General features: G+C 37.9%; 1 protein-coding gene across 1 annotated transcript in view; it reads left to right on the top strand.

Moving 5' to 3' along the window:
- The first annotated feature begins 9,359 nt into the window (after positions 1 to 9,359).
- slc1a2b (solute carrier family 1 member 2b) overlaps positions 9,360 to 10,654 on the top strand; it is a 33,707-nt gene continuing 32,412 nt past the window's right edge. The window contains exon 1 of the mRNA XM_059334801.1: positions 9,360 to 9,573. The gene's annotated coding sequence lies outside the window, so the exon portion shown is untranslated. The remainder of the gene's footprint in view (positions 9,574 to 10,654) is intronic.

Raw genomic sequence — 10,654 nt, 5'->3', positions numbered from 1 at the left:
ATGAACGGGCATAAAAGCCACAGCGCATATAAAAAACAAAATGTTGGGATTTTTTGCTGCTAAATGCTCCACTGTGTTCAGCAGCTGCTCGTAGCTAACCGTCTGTTATCAGTTTATCAGGCAAAGAACCATATTTGGTACCTTGAGCAGACATCTATACCAGGTCTCCTCGCTATCCATGAGCTCATAGAACCACATGGATTTCTACATCACAGATAGTGACACTGTGGCATCTGACCAAGCTTCCCTTTATTGTCATTTTATTAAAAGAGTATACAACTAAATGTACGTGTGCTTCTCATATATAAGGTGCTTTAAAAAGACATTCAGACATTACGCATATGTAATAAGTAGTCTAAAAAGATTTTTTAAAAATAGTTTAAAGGTAAAAGACAAAGTGGTGATGGATGCAAATGATGTGTTATTGTCTATTTAGGGTTGCTGTGGGAAAGAGACTATAATAAATATAATAATAATAATGACTCAATTGAACTCGATTTGCAATATAAAAATGAAACATTTTGCAAAAAGTCTTGTAATATCCTCCAATAACACTTCAGCGTTGACATTTTCAATTTCCAGGAGTGCCCTATAAAGCGTTATGCAGGTAGTGTATCATGTGTTTATCAGAGTTTTTTCACTGGCGAAAACCTCCTGCTATTGGTGGAAATTAGGTTGATGAAAGCGAGGTTGCAGACCAGAAAGCCAAAGACAGAAAGAATATTGACCAGTGATCCTTTTTCACACTTTATAAAATAATTTGATTATTTGTTAACTATAATGTGAATAAAACATTTCACAAATATATAAACGGAGCACGTTATTCAGAAATATTTCCAAAATGTAAATAAAAAATATGTATTACTTATAAAACCAGTGATCTATGCACTATGGAATCTCTTCAAATTTGTCATAGAGAAAGATTATTTTGCCTTAACCTTGAACAGAGAATAGCTGTACTTGAATGTGATAATATCAAAAGATGTGTGATTTTATCAGCCCCAAACAGGAAAGTCTTGTTTTTTGAGGTGCATGCATATTAAACTGTTCTGTAGCCTGGAGAGTTTGGATTATAAAACATAGGAACATATGAAATGCTGTGAAGAAGAGGAAAGCAGAGACAGTATATCCCTCAAATCTATGGTTGAAGCGTATACAATAAGGTTGCTAATAAAAACAATAATTTTCTTGTCAGAGTATGATGACTGACAAATGGGGCTTTACAATAGAAGTGGAAGTAGCTTGAGTCTAAAAAGTAAAGCGAATGCAGAAGTGCCTTTAACATTTATCCCTTCTTATGGCCAACAGTATGCAACAAGTCTGGTTGAATAGAAGTATATGAGAAAATGACCATACTTCTCACTTTAATTTGTTACATCAGTAAACATTTTCTTTATTAGTTTACTATCTCAATCACTGGTTTACAGTCTTCTTCAATACAGCATGATGATATTACTTTTAAATGTTGCTCCCATTTAGAGTAAAATAGAAGATAAATCAAGGAATACATTAGGGTGTAGCTACCTTGTGATTGACAAGCCGTTACCTGTCAACTTGTGTTTTCATGTTCGAACTTTGAGCCTTTCACTGTGTTTTCAGGTCAAAAGAGCAATTGTAACATCTTGCTTGCCTAAAAGTTTCTTGTTCCGTGTTTGCTTGTAGGCTACTAAAAGGATTCCAAAGATTTTTTTCCGGTAAGTAGACCTGCATTTTGTTTTAAGCCTGTTTTTTGCCAGCCAAAATTATACCTGCAGGTCCCGCCTTACCCTTCCAAATACAGGTATGTTCACTTCTGGCTACAGAAACACAAAATGGCAAACTCAGAGCTTTAAAACAGTAGTTCACAAACCAGTGACGTCACGGTCTCACTAGTCTCTGGGCTGACTTGGGCTTTGTATTTTGATTTGTAAAACCACAGCACTTCATGAAGCCAGCGTGTTTGGGTTAAAAGCTTCAGTTGTACTTTGGTTCACAATCTTGAGCACCCAGAAAGTGTGCTAATGTAAGAAGTGGCAGCTCAAACTAAAGCTTTCAGTCAGTGACCAATGTCTGCAAACCTACTTCACTCTATAGTTATGTTTTTGGCCCTCAAAACTGAATCATGCACACCTATTAAAGAATAATTCCCTTTATCTCACACATGCAAACATAATCTTGATAAAACCTGGAATGCCTTCTACTGAAATGTGATTAATGCAGGGATAGTAATAAAAAGTTGTTCAGTGGCAAGCTCACAGATGTATTACTTTTCATCGTTCTACAAAAATTTAAAATGTCTTCTCTTATTACTCAATACAGGTATTTCAGGATAATAGTAGGCAACTCCACTGGGTGCAGAAAGAAGTCTGGTTTAACCCATTGACGCCTAAAACTTCCTGTAAAACCTCTGGATGATTTTAAAATGAGCCCCTAAAACCTGAAGTTTTTCTGGAAATTCAACAGAAGTATCAACGCTTCTACTAAATAATTGATTTTTCAGCCTCTGTAGCAGATAGAAATGAAATTCAAAAAGTATTTGAGAGCTTATACAAATACTACAAAACGACGTATCCGCTTTCCAGGCTTCAATGGGTTAATAGAAGTCTAATACATCATGATGTAGAAGATAAATCAGGGTACGCATTAGGGTGTGGCTACCTTGTGATTGCTACTTGGCAACTTGTGTTTTGATGTTGTCTGTGTTTTTCATGTTTCGAACTTTGAGCCTTTCACTGTGTTTTCAGTTCAATAGCGTTATTGTAACATTTTGCTGGCCTAAAGGTTTCTTGTTCAGAGTTTACTTGTAGGCTACTAAATGGATTCCGATTATTTTTTCCTGTAAGTTAAAAATATTACATTTCAGTACACGCCATGTACTGAAATATAATTAATGCAGGGTACAGTTAAGTGAAAACTGAAGTTCCATAATCCAATATCTCCTTTGAGATTAAACATATCCCTCAATAAAACCTGTCTTTCAGCTGCAAGGTCACATATTTATTACTTTTGTTTATTCTACTAAATTTCTTCCCTTTTAACTCAACCAGCTGATCTATCATGTGGCAGCTTTTATGTAACACCTGTCTTGGCAGTATTTTAGTCTCAAGCACACAAGTTTAAAGGACTTAAAATCAGATCACTAGATCATGGTAACACGTGTCAAGGGAAGTGATAGATATGTATTATTATTTAGTTTATATAATATTGTGTACCAGTACATAGACCATATAAATATATATTATTTATATAACACTCTACTTCTGTTATATTCTGTTTTGTTCTTGTCCTGTCTTAGGTGTAGTTTGCTTACTGATGTGTGATACAATACATACATACAGACATATTCATGTATGAACATGAACGTATGAAATTGAAAAAACAATCAAAAAAAGTTCTTACCAATAAAAAAAAAGAGTTATAACTTTGCAGCAAGGCTGGGAGGACCGGGCTCATAATATATAATATATTTTCTAAAACCTTGTGATCTTGAGCATAGCCTGAGGTCATCAGAGCAATTTTGTCTCTACATTCCCCAGGTCTAATTCTCTTACCAGTTGTGATCTGTGCTGTTAGGGCCATAAATCTGGGGGACAGGGGAGTTTTCATTTTTTCTCAAATATTAGGATATGGTTTTGTTAAAGGGACAATTCATCCCAAAATAAAAAATAGAGGATGATCCGTCGCTTTGGGGTTTCTTTTTTTTTTTTAAATCAAATAATAAACAGTAATTATAATCTGCCAGTGCTGAAAAGTCTTCCTTTATATACTATTACTAAAAGCACTTTGTAGGATCTGTTTCAAAAAAGTACCTTCTCTTTATATGTTTTCCCAATATTGTTATCTTTGTAAAATATCCAGCCATTTAAAACACTTCAGGATCACAAAAATTGGCATGCAGAAGTGCTACAATGCCTGTGTTGCACTCCAGAGGAACAACATCTATCAAAGAGTGTCTGTCTTTGCTTCACACATTTCCTGAAGTTGAACAGCAGCTTTGTATAGTCCCATGAGGAGAGTCCTGTCCACTTGTGCTGGGAGACTGTCTGTTCACAGGCCCTGGTTAGCTCACAGGGCATCATCCATAGAAACATGGGCAACACTTGACTGACTGTCCTGGGAATGGAGATGAAACCCTGAGCAAAGTACCTGGACAATGATGGGAAAATTCTACCATGAGAACTCCATAGTTAAAGCTGGAGAGGTGAAGGGGTGAAATACTTAACACCAGACTTACACAAAATGTTTAGGTTTCCAGTCCAGTTTCCCAGTTAGGCTGATCTGTGCTTTGTTATCAGTGTGAGAAGATTTTTTTGGCATTAAGGATCCACACACATCTCTGTTATATCAGACCAGAAGACTAACAACAAAGTTGGACGCTGTAGCTTTTAGCTAACATTTCTCAAACAGGAGTAAATGTTGCATTTATCGGAAACTATTTTCAGCTGCGAATCAATACACAATTTTTGCAAACATTGTAGCACTAGAATCTATATTTGAGATTGATTCAGAATATTGTACACTGACCACAATGCTTGTAATGAATCAACGTGTCACCCAGTGCAAGAGTGTGGCTCATTTATGTGTTTTAATGGAAGTTTATGGCACAAAATAAAATATTGCATACAAACTTTGTTTAAAGAACTAGTACTTGTTAGAGTGATCAATACATTTGTGGTTTTGATCTTTTGGTTGGATTTGTTGACAATAAAATAAGTTAATATTACTGGTGTTGCACAGTAATATGTTTCCTGCCCAGTTAAAATACACCCCCCATTTTCTACCCATCATGCCCTTCGAAACTCATCATCCTAGAACCATTCTTATCCCAGCCCCTTCAGCCATTTAATACATACAGTATGGACCTAAACAGAGCATGATATTATGCAGTCATTACCTGCCAGATATGGCAATATAAAATGGAAGATAGCCATTTATACACTTCACAGCCCAGAATAAATATACAACACACCCATGTTTCAACACACAAAGCAATTTTGCTGTATTGATGTAAAGCCCCGGCTGAGTTTTCATCCATATGCAGTCCTGTGACTGAATTGCACAGCCAGAAGTAGCAATATGATTTATGATCGCTGTGATTGTTTGACTCCTACAGCAGCTGCAGAAAGCCTGCATGAATTCAGGATGCCGCTGAACTGAAAGCGAGTGTATGAGAAAGAAAGATGGTGAACTAGAAAAAGTAAATGCAGAGATAGCAAGATAAAGCGACAGCAGGGTGCAGTATATATACTGTATGTATATGTGCGGGTAGGTGTGGGCCAGTCGCAATCTCCTGGTTGTAGTTGTCAAGATTTGTACCACTCACCAGTACTAAAGCCAATTTTTCAAATATACAAGGCTTCAATACCTACATTAACCTCCTCCCCCAAGAAAACCTCTCCACCTCCCTGGGGTATTTATGAAGACTTTCCAGCTTTATTACCCTCCAACATCCTCGTAACACTTTGAGGTTTTCTAATTGCTCCTGAGAGGCCATCAACACTGGCCCAAGCCCTTTAGGGTTAATGTACCCTTTCTATGGACCGAGGGCAGGTGCAAATGGTAGCTGTATATCAAGGTTTCTGACCTAAACAGCTAATTAAAATGCATAACATTAAAATGCACAATTTTATAACATAAAACCAATTCATGAAACCATAAAATGTCTACCACAACTTCTCTAGTTCATGGATTTGAATTCTTTAATCCCATGAGTGTCACTTATCACATTGGAGACCAACTGATTGGACTGACCAGTTTTGCTGTCCTGCTTTTACCATTTTTGGTGTCATTTCTCATCAGTAACCTACAAATTCAAACAAAAAAATGGTGAAGTTAACCGACTAACTTGCCATGGTTTGAGGAGGATTTTTTGTGTGTGGCATGATGACTTAGTCAATGCAAAGATGTGAATAGATGTAAATATCTACTGGGCATCACAAGGGTTTTAAAAGTTGCGTACTTGCAGTCTTGCGGACTGAATTGACAAAGCATGAATTCAGAGTTTTTACAAATCAGTATCATGATACAGTTATTTATGCACCCTCTGTTAAAATTAAATCAGACTAAACCAAATTAATTCATCCAAAAGGTGATTTGCTAAATATAGAGAATATTTATTAATTCTGACTCAATCATAAAACTGCCACTCACCAGAGAGCCACAGCAGAGACACTTATAGTTGGTTTCCATCCGAGATATCCTGGCACCCATCCTAGCTGAAAGGTCATCAAACTGGGCACTGGAATCATTTTCTTCAGAGCAGACTTTTCTGGAGTTATCTAGCTATACATAAGGAACGAGCAGAACATCATGTTAATGAGAAGGAGGATAGAGTAAAGGAGGTGCAGAAGGTCCATGGGGTACTTCAGCCCAACAGGTACAATAAGTTGATGATAAGAGTTATTTTTTCCTTGTACTGTCCTTGTTCATAGATGTATAATTTGTTGTATATGGAGCCACAAAAATAAAGACCGGGTCAGGTTGGATGGAACATAAGAAATGTTGTACTTTAGTACTGCTGATGTGCATTTGCATTTTGTCTCCTACAAGCAGTCAGTTTTTTTATTTTGCTGATGATCTTTCCCCAACTCTAACCATGACCTTCATTCAGAAGTATCCTCACCTTTCATCTTTGCATCGAATTTGTATGTAAAATGAAATTCACCAAGCTGCGTGCACCTCTGACTGATGTGATGAACTTGGACATGATGGCATTTAGTTTTCCGATGAGCTTTGACTTCCACGACAGGCACAAAGCAGCAACAGTAGTTGTTTCGGCCATGACGGGATGACAGGAAAATGACAGACAGAAATGTCGTTGGTGTCTACACCGCCAAGTAACTATCCCGCGATCAAGGGAAGGTTTCCAACTGGAGTCACAGAGTTCAGCTTCTTGCAGTCAGAACAGAAAGGTGGCAAAGCTGGTGAAATTAATTACCCAACTGGGTTTCCTGGTGCTTTGCATTCAGAAGAGGATCCTGGCATTCCCATACTGACTATCCTTCACAGTGCAGTCTGGTACATTCGAATGTTCGAAGCCCAGATGACTGTCTTTGTCTCATGGACAAACCAAACCCAGGGAAAGGTTGGCTGTGAAATACCATGGAGGGTTTAATTGCAGCAGCATGGAGCCAATGACCTGGAATGACGAGCCTTATACATCAGTGTTATTTTCTTACTAAGCCAACTGTACTAATCATATATATACAGTAGTTAACAAAGAGTAATACTCAGTGTCTTTAAATTAATAATTTAGCACACTATGTTGTCATCAATTCTATGGTGTGATACTGGCAAAGTGAAGCTGATTATTGTGGCTATCTAGAAAATTAAAAAAACAACAACAACAACAAATCTGGCAGATTGGTCCTGGCTCATGTTTGGTCCTTCATTGCTGAAACACAGTCATCAGAGGGTTACCTGAGATGGGTTGTTAGTGTTGATAGTAGAACAAAATTCAGAACAAACAGTCTTGCATTGAATGCTGTAAACCTGTCTATTGCGTCAAAATACATTATGTTACATCATATCATTCAATCTCATCTTTCAACCTCCAGAAATGTGTATGTAAAAGTTTACTTTTGCATTTGCAGACAATTGTCTCAGGTAAAAGACTTTTGTTGAAATATCTCTGGTCATAAGGACCCATTCCCAGGTTGCAATAAATTGTACAAAATTTTACACTTGACAAGAGAAATCAAAGCTGTAATTGACTTCAATGTTGATGTTGAAGTGTTACTTCAATGAAACGACAAAAATGACAGCACTGTGTGCAGCAAACACAACAGATTTTTGCATCTTCAACTCAGCTCTCTTGGTCATTATAGCTTACACCGAGAAATTGATTGCTTCAAATCATGACAGTTACCATTAACACTGATTGGAAAAGGTGGTGAATTTGTGTTTTAAACTTTGATTAAATCTACCAGACAGCAGCCAGTGGAGCTATTAATGGAAAGTCTCACCCAAATGATAAAACTGGGTGGTTCTGATCCAAAAATGGGTGGTTCTGATCCAATTTAATTAATGCAAAATGTGCAATGAGTTAATGTGCAGAAGTAGAAAACCAACTCAGTTGAACAGGTGCTCCTTTACTCTCATGGCTTAGTCAGTGTCTGGCTCTATTTCTTGGAGCAGTTTGGGGGATTTGCTCTTATTACTCCCCATGCTCTCCTTTGCAGCCCGATAAGCGTGGAAGGCATACAGAGCTCTGACCCAAATATAATTGCAATAACAATTCAGTTTTACCTCTCATAAATAGTCTGACAAGCAATAGAAGGATGACCTTGAGTGCTGCTACATCACCATCTGGGGAAGGTTTCTCCTTGAAAAAAGATTTTCTTTTATCAGATCAGTTTATGGGTGGTTAACAGATTTTGATAACAGGATGCAGATAGCAGTTTCATGGCATGAAGCTGCTGTCAAAGTCAAAGTAACATGCTCTGATAACAAATCTATACACCTAAAATTGCTATAAAAGTGGTGTCTGATCCATGAAAGGGCCAGTGTGGCTGAAGGTTCATGCATCAGTTCAACACCACTGCTCTACAACAACAAAGAAAGACAGCCATTGTCCTTTTTCCCACAGCATCACCAGGGCCTTATTAGGTATGTAAACAATAGACATTTTAAGCATTTGGACAAATAGTTTGAAAATGTAAAAATCAGGGGTTTGTGCAGGATATCCTGTGTCATGTTAGTTACTAATCAGTGGTCTACAGCATTTTTAACTTCTGGTACGGGTAGCTTGGAACTTCAAGCAAGGTGGTACTAAAAAAATACCAAACGTATCATGCCATGCAGTGGAAAAAACATTTATTTCCCAAGCCCTCCAGGGCTTGAATTCTCCTTGATCAGTGTTTTTTCTTTTCTTTTCACAGGATCCATTACTTCTCAAAGAAATGTATACTTCAATTTCAGTTGTGCGACTATGATTTTCGGTTGAATTTAAATCAAATGAATTAGACCAGCAGTACATATATACTGTAGCAGATAAGAGCTACTATAGGATGCATGGAAATCAAGCACTGGCTTTAATGAGTTTCACTCTACAGTGCAACAAAATATAGCTTGAAGAAACATCAAAGCCAAAAAGGGCAACGGAGGCTATGAGAAGCTTAACTACAGCCTCTGTATGATAATACATGCTTTAATCAGCTCAAACAATAAGGGAATTTCACAACTCATGAACAGGTTTTGCAACAACTTTGACGGTGTTTGCCAACCATTGCGTGTAAGCTGAGAGAGGGACAGTTAGAGAGATGGGTACGTTATAGGCTACATCTTCAACCAACGGGAGTTGGCATTCCCATGCTGAGGAGACAAAGAGGGGGGAAACGGGCGGAGGTGGGAGGGTGGGGGTGTAAAGCAGCGAAGAGTGAGGTGAGGCAGAGCTCATTCAGTGGGATCGTTGAGCTGCGGCGCTCCTCGGATTTTACTCACAGAAAATCCCTCCGTTTGGTTTTAGAAGCGCTCCTGTCCTGGGCCGTTGTGCGCTTTGCAGCTCGCTGTGGCTGACCACCTCTGAGGCGGATACGAAAAGACCCTGCGAGGGGGCAAGACCAAAAACTTTTTTCATCGTGAATTTCAACAAAGGTAAGATGCTGTTTTGGTTATATTTTAGCTTGCAAACAGGGTCAATAAACGCGCTGTGGTGGAGGTGATGAGAGAATGCATGCACTGTCTTGATCGTGATTTATATCTTATAATTTGTGATTTTTTTAAAAATAAAAAACGAGTCAGGTAAAATAAAATGCTTTAATCGAGAAATGACTGAATGTTTGCAGGTAAATCAATAAAGAATAGAACAATGATCTCTCCTAATTTACCCACTGAGGTTTTTTTTTTTAATTGTGTAATATTGACTTCCATAGATACTCACAGATTAATGCAAAGAGATGACAACCTGCAAAGAAAAGTCGCGGATGATCAACGATAAGCTCGCGCTGCACATCACATTAAATAACAGAGTTGCTTTATTCACATATTCCTGCGAGTTTGAGACTCATGCATCGCATCACATACATGAATGGATTTGCTGAAGATGCATGATCTAAGTTCACCTTTATTCCCTGTCAGTCACTGGTACATCACAGAGAGCCATCAAAACGCGCCTTTGCGCGTTTGACAGCAGCTGCAGGCAACTCTTTGGTGTCAGTGCTGTACATACAACCTCTGTAACAAACCCCTTTCTCCCCCTAAATCTCTCGCTGTGTTTTCTCTTGCCCAAAGCAGCCTCTTAACTAAACCTAAGGGCTCACCTCGCTTTGCTCCAGCCAAAACGTTTTCCTGTTGGATTTTGGCAAAAGAAAGGGAAGTTGCTTTGAACTGAATAATCCTATAACGATTAACTTAACACAAATTTAGAAACAGTTATTTGGGAATCTCCTTTTACAACTACCCAGCGCCATTTCTTGGCATCTTGAGTGCAATAAATCGGGGTTGGACACCAGGTGCGAATCTATGTTCATTAGATAGCTGCATAATGTGATTTTGATAATAAATCTATCAGCATTTTATAGCCTGAGTCCAAAAATGACTTGGCTGTAATATATTTCTGCAGTCTTTATCCTTTAAATTCACTGATAGCTGTAGATACATGACTTTGAAAACTTCCAGGGTCTGAGAATTGTGATTGGCAGTTTTCTGTAGTTTATATTTAATTTTAAAAATATAT

The sequence above is a fragment of the Centropristis striata genome, chromosome 6 (genome assembly GCF_030273125.1).
Source record: "Centropristis striata isolate RG_2023a ecotype Rhode Island chromosome 6, C.striata_1.0, whole genome shotgun sequence".
NCBI lineage: Eukaryota > Metazoa > Chordata > Actinopteri > Perciformes > Serranidae > Centropristis > Centropristis striata.
The sequence above is the reverse complement of the archived record's forward strand: the minus strand, read 5'-3'. Positions and strand labels throughout refer to the sequence as shown.